Consider the following 10000-nt stretch of genomic DNA (forward strand, 5'->3'; position numbering starts at 1 on the left):
AATACATTAAAATGAAAATATGTCATTTCAAGGAATGGATTCCCTTTTACACTTTTTTTTACAAACACTTATTTTTCATCTTTCATATTATAGTAACAAAACAGAACATTTAGAATAAAACACATCTTTATCCTAAAAAAATTGCACACATGTATTTTTGTCTTCTTTTGTTTGACCATGTTTCTTCTGCTCCATTTAACAAACCTTGCAATGTTTAAGATGCAATTTAAGAAACACTCATTATTGACATTTATTAAAATAGCGACCCCTCTTTTCCTTCCTATATCACAATTACTATACATTTCTCCATTCCACAATTTTCTGATTTCATCACTTATTTTATCTTCCCACCTCATTCCTTGTAGACATAACATATCCCTATTTTTAGTCAGACACATCAATCTTTCAAACCTTTGACTTTGGGATAAGTCTCTAGCATTCAATGAAACAATACTTAGAAAACTCATTAAGGAAAACACAGGATAAACCAAAAACCACCACTCAATTAGTTTCATTGTCTTTAAAGAAAACATGTCTTGCTTCCCCCATTTCCACTTTTCCTCCTTTCCTTTAGCGCATCTCTTCTTATTTTCTGCTTTTAAGAACCTTTTGAATGTCAACTCCACCTTTTGTTCTTGCTTTTACACCTCTATTCAGTCTTTCTATTCCTTTATTTTCCAAACCAAAAATCCTCCCCCCATTTTCCACTTCTCTTACCTCCGGCAGTATCTTCATTCCCTTATCCTCATCCTTTTCTTGACCTTTTTCATAGTCCATCCCAGTCGTGTCCACTTCTTCCTTTTCCTTAGAAAAGTCTTTGTTAATCAAAATTCTTTCCTCTTTGTCTACTCTTTCTCCCTTCTCCATTCCTTGTTCTCCATCTTTGCTCTTTTCTTCATTCCCATCTTTGTTGGTTTCCTCCTCTTTCTCATTGTCCTGTTCATCTTCCTCTCCTTGAGTCTGCCGCAGTGAATCATTTAAATGATCAGTTGCAGTATCTCCCATCACCTCCTGTACGTCCATATTTGTGTCCTCATTTACCTCATGTTCCATCTCACATCTGCATCTCATGATTGCTTTGTCGCAGCCTTGGCACCGTGGGACTTTGCAGTCCCGCGCATAATGCCCCTGCTCAAAACAGTCTCGACATTTGAATTGCAGACAGTCCTTTTTCTCATGTTCCACACTTACACAGATCCTGCATGTCTTCAGCTGGTTGTCATGAATCACTCTGTAGTACTGCACTCCTTCTTCAGTCATGAACCTGGTATTATATGGCAAAGATGTCACTTCTTGTGGAAACTTTACCTTTAGAAAACGTGTTCCGTCCGCCACTGTTGTCCCCGGATGATATCTTCTTCTTAGAGGCAAAATGGGAGTTACTCCCCAATTTATCAGTTTTTGAATAATTTCCTCATCTTCTATATAGCTGGGCAGACTCAAGAAAGATACCATTCTTTCTGTTGCACACAGTTTCCTTATCTCACATTCTTTTCCGTTAATCATGATTCCATTCAACAGTAAATCACAGTCCAACTCACTTTCCATAGTCATTTCAAATTCATTGTTATTCTTTCTTCTTAGTCCGATCAGTTTTCCAATTCCTACTTTCTCTTCAACTGATTTAATGATCATTATTACTGTTGTGTGTTCTATATCTTTTACAGTCATTGTTAATGTTGCTTCTTTTCTGTATTGCCTCTGATACTTTGTTTGTTGGCTCAACCTCTTTATCATTTGCTGTCGTTGAGATAAATCATTTATTTTTTCACCAACTCCTTTATTAGTTCCAGTACCTTCAGTTGTTTGTAGTGCTGTTTTTCTGTCCTGTCCATTTGTTTTTCCATCTGGTTTTCTCCTTGAAACCACCTTTGCCCATGTTTCATTCCTGCTTTCACCATTGTCTTCATTTATATTCCTTTCCATCTCGTCTGCAACATATCCTGATTCTCTGTTCCCCATCTCATTTCCTTTTGCCAGTCCGTGTCCTTTGTCCGTTAAATCCGTCATTTTCTTAAATGAAAACCCCAAACAGTATAAACTGTTTGGGGTTAAAAAACAACAACAACTAACTAATATAAACTCAAAACACACAAACAAACGAAAAAACTAAACCAAACTACAAATGGAAGAGCCTCTCTCTTCCTACTACTGCCAACTCACTTCCTGTTGCACTCTAGCGCCCTCAGGTTGGTATGGCCGTAAGCGAAGCCTGCTGCGAAGAGAGGGCTATTTAAAGTTCAGCCAATCTACTCGCAAGTACATTATATAAGTAGGAAAGAAAACCCAAAAGCTTAAAGCGCCTGGTATTCCTAGGCGGTCTCTCATCCAAGTACTAACCAGACCTAAACCTGCTAAGATTCAGAGATCGGGCATTGATTCTTTTTTTTTTTTGCAAGATTAGTATATAATTCGTGAAAAATATCCAAAAAGTTTAAAGCACCTGGTATTCCCAGGCAGTCTCCCATCCATGTACTAACAAGGCCCAAACTTGCTAATATTCAGAGATCGGCCATTGACTCTTTTTTTTTGCAAGATTATTATATAATTCATGAAAAATATCCACAAAGTTTAAAGCACCTGGTATTCCCAGGCAATCTCCCATCCATGTACTAACCAGGCCCAAACCTGCTAATATTCAGAGATCGGCCATTGACTCTATGTTTTGGCAAAATTGTTCTATACTAAGTGAAAATTTTCCAAAAAGCTTACAGCACCTGGTATTTCAAGATGGTCTCCCATCCAAATACTAACCAGACCTAAACCTGCTAATATGCAGAGATCTGGCATTGACTCTTTTTTTTTTTTTTTGCAAGATTATTATATAATTCGTGAAAAATATCCAAAAAGTTTAAAGCACCTGGTATTCCCAGGCAGTCTCCCATCCATGTACTAACAAGGCCCAAACCTGCTAATATGCAGAGATCTGGCATTGACTTTTTTTTTGCAAGATTAGTATATAATTCGTGAAAAATATCCAAAAAGTTTAAAGCACCTGGTATTCCCAGGCAGTCTCCCATCCATGTACTAACAAGGCCCAAACTTGCTAATATTCAGAGATCGGCCATTGACTCTTTTTTTTTGCAAGATTATTATATAATTCATGAAAAATATCACAAAGTTTAAAGCACCTGGTATTCCCAGGCAATCTCCCATCCATGTACTAACCAGGCCCAAACCTGCTAATATTCAGAGATCGGCCATTGACTCTATGTTTTGGCAAAATTGTTCTATACTAAGTGAAAATTTTCCAAAAAGCTTACAGCACCTGGTATTTCAAGATGGTCTCCCATCCAAATACTAACCAGACCTAAACCTGCTAATATGCAGAGATCTGGCATTGACTCTTTTTTTTTTTTTTTGCAAGATTATTATATAATTCGTGAAAAATATCCAAAAAGTTTAAAGCACCTGGTATTCCCAGGCAGTCTCCCATCCATGTACTAACAAGGCCCAAACCTGCTAATATGCAGAGATCTGGCATTGACTTTTTTTTTGCAAGATTATTATATAATTCGTGAAAAATATCCAAAAAGTTTAAAGCACCTGGTATTCCCAGGCAGTCTCCCATCCATGTACTAACCAGGCCCAAACCTGCTAATATGCAGAGATCGGCCATTGACTCTATGTTTTGGCAAAATTGTTCTATACTAAGTGAAAAATTTCCAAAAAGCTTACAGCACCTGGTATTCCCAGGCGGTCTCCCATCCAAGTACTAACCAGGCCCAAACCTGCTTAGCTTCCGAGATCAAACGAGATCGGGCATAGCCTTTTTTTTTTTTTTTTTTTTTTATTAAGAAATTTCAATCAATAAAATACAATAATCAATAGAAAATACAGAACATCGTCTTTACACATCTCTACATTACACATCTTTCCTTTACATAGATAATTTAAAAAACTCTTCCACTTTCTGGCAAACTCCACATTAAATTCTTTAAAACACAACAGACTTTTGGGGTAAAAACATCATAAAAAGAGTCTAACATATTTACACCTTTAAAGTAAACATACAGTCTTTCAATATATAATTCTGTTTTTCTTTTAAACACACTCCAAACATCCAACACAATTTTTTCCTTTTTAGCCAAAGTTCTTCTGTCCCATATTGCACTTTTCATTAGCATTACACACAGATTAATGAAACTTTTGTTTTTACACTTTTTTTTCCCAGCCAAACATGACAACTCTGTTCCATTCCATTATATTTTCATCCCACTCCTCAGTCACATCTTTAATTAAACATTTACATTTCCTTAAAAAGTCCTCTAGCTCTCTACAATGTAAAAACATATGTAAAATCCCCTCTTCCTCTTCCTGGCACACTTTACACAGAGCATTTTCTTCCATTCCTATTTTATTTAAAATAACATCAGTAAAAACCACTTTATGCCTTATAAAATACTCCAAACATTCCAATTTAGTTTCCACACATTTCCCCGTCATGTTTCTCCATATACACTCTTTTTTTAAATCTTTGAATTTCTGCACCCAGTATCCATTTACAATCGGCTCTTTAAAAACATCATCTCTAAAAGCACAATAAATCATTTTCACAGTACATTCCTTAAAATCATACATTTTTTCCCCAAATTTCACATGAATACATTTCTCTTTTGGCTCTCCTTCCATACTTTCTATTCTTTTTATCCACTCTTTAGGTATTGCATTTTTAATGATTTCATATTTATTTTTTATTTCTTGTTCACTGTAATCCTCTTTTGCCTCCTCCATTGCATCTACAATAAATTGTGTCGGTAAAAACCCTTCTTTAAATTAATACAAAACATCTCTCACTCTTATTATCCCCACATCCATCCATTTCTTTAAAAACAATTCTTTGTCTTGTTTTAAAATGTTTTTGTTTTAAAATGTTTTTGTTTAAAAACAGAGGTTGATTTAAAATGTTTTCTCTCCCATGTGGATCATACACAACTTTGTCTAAAAATTTTCCCCATGCACTTAACATTTCCCTATAAAACTCTGGTAAGCACTCTGTCATCCAATTCTTTGTTTTCATCCATAAAATTCCATCCCCCATGTTAAAATCCCCACATTTGTTTAAAAAATATTCCATTGTCTTTTTCCATGCTGTTTTGTGACCATCATCTAGATATTTTTTTACTATTTTAATTCTTAAGCTATTTTTTCTCTGTTCGACATCAATTAATCCCATCCCTCCTTTCCCTGCTTCTCCTATTAATGTACTATATGCAATTCTTGACGGTTTACTATTCCATAAAAAATCTAAAAAACATTTTTTCAACCTTTTCTCCACCCACATTGGCATAGCAGTCACATATAAAACATACCACAACTTTGACACCATTAAAACATTTAAAATTAAAACCTTCCCTTTTACACTTAAAGTCCTCAATTTCCAAAAATTTAACCTTTTTTCAATTTCTCCTACTATTTCTTCCCACATTTTTTCTTTAACATTACTTTCGTCTTTTCCCATTAGAACACCTAAAATCCTTATTTCTTTTGTTTCTTTAAAATGAAAATGATCCGTTAAAACATTTACTCCTCCAAATCTCACATACGTTGTTTTTTCTTCATTTAACTTGCCTCCTGATCCCCTACAAAACATCTGTACTACTTCCATTACTTTATTAACACTCTCTATATCTTTAACTATTATTGTTGTATCATCTGCATATTGAAATATTTTTTCATTTCCCCCACTTCCTTCAATGTTTATCCCTCTTATGTCTTCATCTATTTTAACAGCTAATCCCAATGGTTCTGCAACTAAAGAATATAAAAGTGCTGATAATGGACATCCTTGTCTTATTGATCTAGTAATTTTAAAACATTCTGTTAAAAAACCATTACACTGTATTCTTGTTATTGCTCCCCTATATAAAATTGTAATCCACTTGACAAAATTTTCCCCAAACCCGTACCTTCTTAAAATTCCAAATAAATATTCATGCTCCACTCTATCAAAGGCCTTTTCGAAATCCAAACTAATAACATATCCTTTTTTCTTTTTTTCTTTCATATATCTTATTTTATCAATTATACTTAGAGTTGTGTCTGCTATATCTTTCCCTTTAACTCCATACACTTGATTTGTTTCAATTATAGTTGGCATTACTTCTTTCAATCTATTGGCTAAAACTTTTGTTAAAATTTTCAGATCTGTATTCAGCATTGTAATTGGTCTATAATTTTTTAGGTCTACTTTATCTCCTTTTCTTTTATATATCAACTTTATTAATCCCATCCCCATTCTCTGATTCATTTCCTCTTTCTTAAAAATATCTTCATATACTTCTTTTAAAATATTGGTTAAAAAATCTTTAAAAACGATATAAAATTCACTCCCCAAACCATCTATACCTGGACTTTTATTTTTGTTTAATTCACTTATTGCTCTTTTTATCTCTTCTTCTCTTATCTCTTCATCACACTCTTTTTTGTCTACTTCTCCTACTGTTGTTTTTATTTGATTTAGTAACTCCAATTTCTCTTCTTCCCTCAACCCCTCAGTACTAAACAGGTTTTCATAATATGCTTTTACTTCTTTTAATATTTCCTCATTTGTTTCCACCACTACACCATTTTTTCCTCTTATTTCTTTAATCATTCCAGCTTTCCCTCTTATTTTTTCTAGATCAAAGAAAAACTTTGTACATTTTTCACCCTCCACAGTATATTTAGCTTTACTTCTTAGTCTTGCACCTTCATATTTTTTCTCTTCCATTTCTTTCAATATTCCCTCCAATTCTTTTATTTTTTGTATATCTTTCCCATTGTCATTTAATTCCTTTTCCAATTTTTCTCTTATTTCTCTCTCCTTCTTCCTCTTACATATCTGTATTAATTTGCAATATATTATTGTGAACTTTTTAACTAAATATTTAACATTTTCCCACCATATCCTTTTATCTTCACTGTACATTTCATTCTCCTTTTCTTTTTCAATAATTTCTTTAATACTTAAAACATACTCCTCATTCTTCAAAACCTCTACATTTAAAATCCATACACCCGGCCCTCTTTTCACTGAACTCCAGTCTACTTGCATAAAAATTGGTTTATGGTCACTTAAGCTTGATTCTTCATATTTAATGTTACCGATAAATCCTTCAATGTTCCTTGTACACAAAATAAAATCAATCCTTGTCTTACACATAAAATTCCCTACTAATTGCCTCCTTGAATATTCTTTCTTTTTTTCATTTCTTTCTCTCCATACATCAATCATATTATTTTCTTCCATTAATAATTTTAGTTGTTTTCTTCCTTTATCATTTTTAAAAACCATTCCCTCACCAATTTCTAATTTACTGAAAACGTTATTAAAATCACCCATCATAATAACTTCTTTATGCTTTTTTAAAAAAATCTCTTAATACATTAAAATATTCCTTCTTTTCATTCTCTACAGTCGGTGCATGAATATTAACTACAATAACTTTTTTCTCCTCATACTCCATTTCAACCGCAATACATTTCCCATCTACATCATTATATATTGTTTTACATGATACCCCACAGTTTTCTTTTATTAAAATAGCAACTCCTCTTCCCAGCCTCCCATCACCATTGTTATAAAAAATCTCTCCGCTCCACCTTTTCCTTATTTCAGTCATGTACTCTTCTCTCCAGTTAGTTTCTTGTAATAAAATCACATCCTCTCCTTTACACATTTCTTTGACTTTTTCAAATTTTCCTACATTTGAAAGCCCTCTAGCATTAAAAGTAACAATTCTTAAAAGCATAAAACATATAAAAACATGCATAAAACCCATAAACTCAGTCCATCCCCTCCAAACCCTTTAGCAGCTCATACTTATTAGCACACTCAATACCATCTTCTTTAAGCACTCTTTTTCTTGCATTATCTAGATTGGGCATTACCTTTACAGATCTTCTTCTTTTCGATGATTTCCCCTGTGTCTCCTCATTTTCTTGTCCTTGTTCACACTCTTTTGTAGCATCATTCATTTCTACTGTGTCCATCTCCTTTTGCACACTGTCCGTCACATCCATCGGTGTACATAAAATTCCCTCCTGTTGTGCATCCCTCAATACTTTATTCCTTTCATCATCCAGTTCCATAGTATCCAAAGCATTTTGCAAGCTGTCAGTCAAATCCATCTGTGACCAAATTCCCCCATCCTGTTGTGTTTGTATAATCGGTTCGGTACACTCTTTCTGTTGTTCTATATCCTTATTTAATTCCAGTCCTTCACCTCGTACTGTTTCTCCATCAACTCGCTGTTCGTTGTCTCTTTCATGCACCTGCCCGCCCACCTGCTGCTCCTCCTCCTCCTCCTCACCCTGCATCCAACACTCACACTTATTTAAAACCAAATTGCAATCCGGGCACGTCACAGCATTGCAATTTCTCGCGAAATGGCCTCTCTCCTCGCATTTATGGCACGTGAACTCCGGGCAGTCCTTCACCACATGGTCTGGGCTCATGCACAGCCGACAAGTCTTAACCTGATGACTGTGCATCACCCGAAAATATTGTGGTCCCTCTGCCGTTTCTATTTTTGTGCTGTAAGGGAGGGAGGCCACCTCCTTCGGGAACCGCGCCTTTACGTATCTCGTCCCATCCTCAATGCTGGTGCCCGGATAAACACGCCGCTTTATTTTTGAAATTGGGGAAACCCCCCAAACCTCCAGTTTATTTAAAATCTCTTCATCAGCAAGGTAGACGGGCAGATGCATGAAAGAGACAACATAGTCTCTGTTTTGAAGTTTTTTTTATCTCACAGTTCACTCCATTTATTACCAATCCCTCAGTCAGTTTATCACAAGTTTCTTCTTTTTCCATTGTCAGCTCGTATTCTTTTCCTTGTCTTGGCCTTAGTGCCAAGATTTCCCCATATCCACATTTCTCCGTCACCGCTTTAATAATATCAACAGCCTTCACCTCACTAACATTTTCCACATTCACAATCACTGTTGCCTCCTTTAAGTATTTCCTTTTACCAAGTAGATCTCTTAAATCTTGATTTTTACCGTGTCCTGCTCGTTGTCGATTCTCCAGTCCAGTGTTGTTTGCCATACGTCTCTCTCCAGCCAGTCCAGTGTGGTTTGCCATGCGTCTCTCTCCAGCCAGTCCAGTGTCGTTTGCCATGCGTCTCTCTCCAGCCATTCCAGTGTCGTTTGCCAATAATCCGTCCATTGTACAAAACACAAACAAAAAATTAACCACCCTCCAGCCAGCAAGATGCCGCTGTTAGGTGGTTTAAAACTGAAAAACCACACAAAAAATAAACTAAAGTCCAAAAACAACTCTCAAAACAAACACTAACAGAAAAAACAAAATGGAGGAGAGCCTTCCTCTCCTGCAGCCAACACTTCCTGTAGCTCTCTAGCGCCCTCAGGTTGGTATGGCCGTAAGCGAAGACTGCTCCGAAGAGAGGGCTATTTAAAGTTCAGCCAATCTACTGGCCAGTACATTATATAAGTAGGAAAGAAAACCCAAAAGCTTAAAAAGCCTGCTATTCCTAGGTGGTCTCTCATCCAAGTACTAACCAGACCTAAACCTGCTAAGATTCAGAGATTGGGCATTGACTTTTTTTTTTTTTTTTTTTTTTTTTTGCAAGATTAGTATATAATTCGTGAAAAATATCCAAAAAGTTTAAAGCACCTGGTATTCCCAGGCAGTCTCCCATCCATGTACCAACAAGGCCCAAACCTGCTAATATTCAGAGATCGGCCATTGACTCTTTTTTTTGCAAGATTATTATATAATTCATGAAAAATATCCACAAAGTTTAAAGCACCTGGTATTCCCAGGCAGTCTCCCATGCATGTACTAACCAGGCCCAAACCTGCTAATATTCAGAGATCGGCCATGTTTTGGCAAAATTGTTCTATACTAAGTGAACATTTTCCAAAAAGTTTAAAGCACCTGGTATTCCCAGGCAGTCTCCCATCCAAGTACTAACCAGACCTAAACCTGCTAATATGCAGAGATCTGGCATTGACTCTTTTTTTTTTTTTGCAAGATTATTATATAATTCGTGAA

This window comes from Carassius auratus, chromosome 19 (genome assembly GCF_003368295.1).
Source record: "Carassius auratus strain Wakin chromosome 19, ASM336829v1, whole genome shotgun sequence".
In the NCBI taxonomy this organism is placed as follows: Eukaryota; Metazoa; Chordata; class Actinopteri; order Cypriniformes; family Cyprinidae; genus Carassius; species Carassius auratus.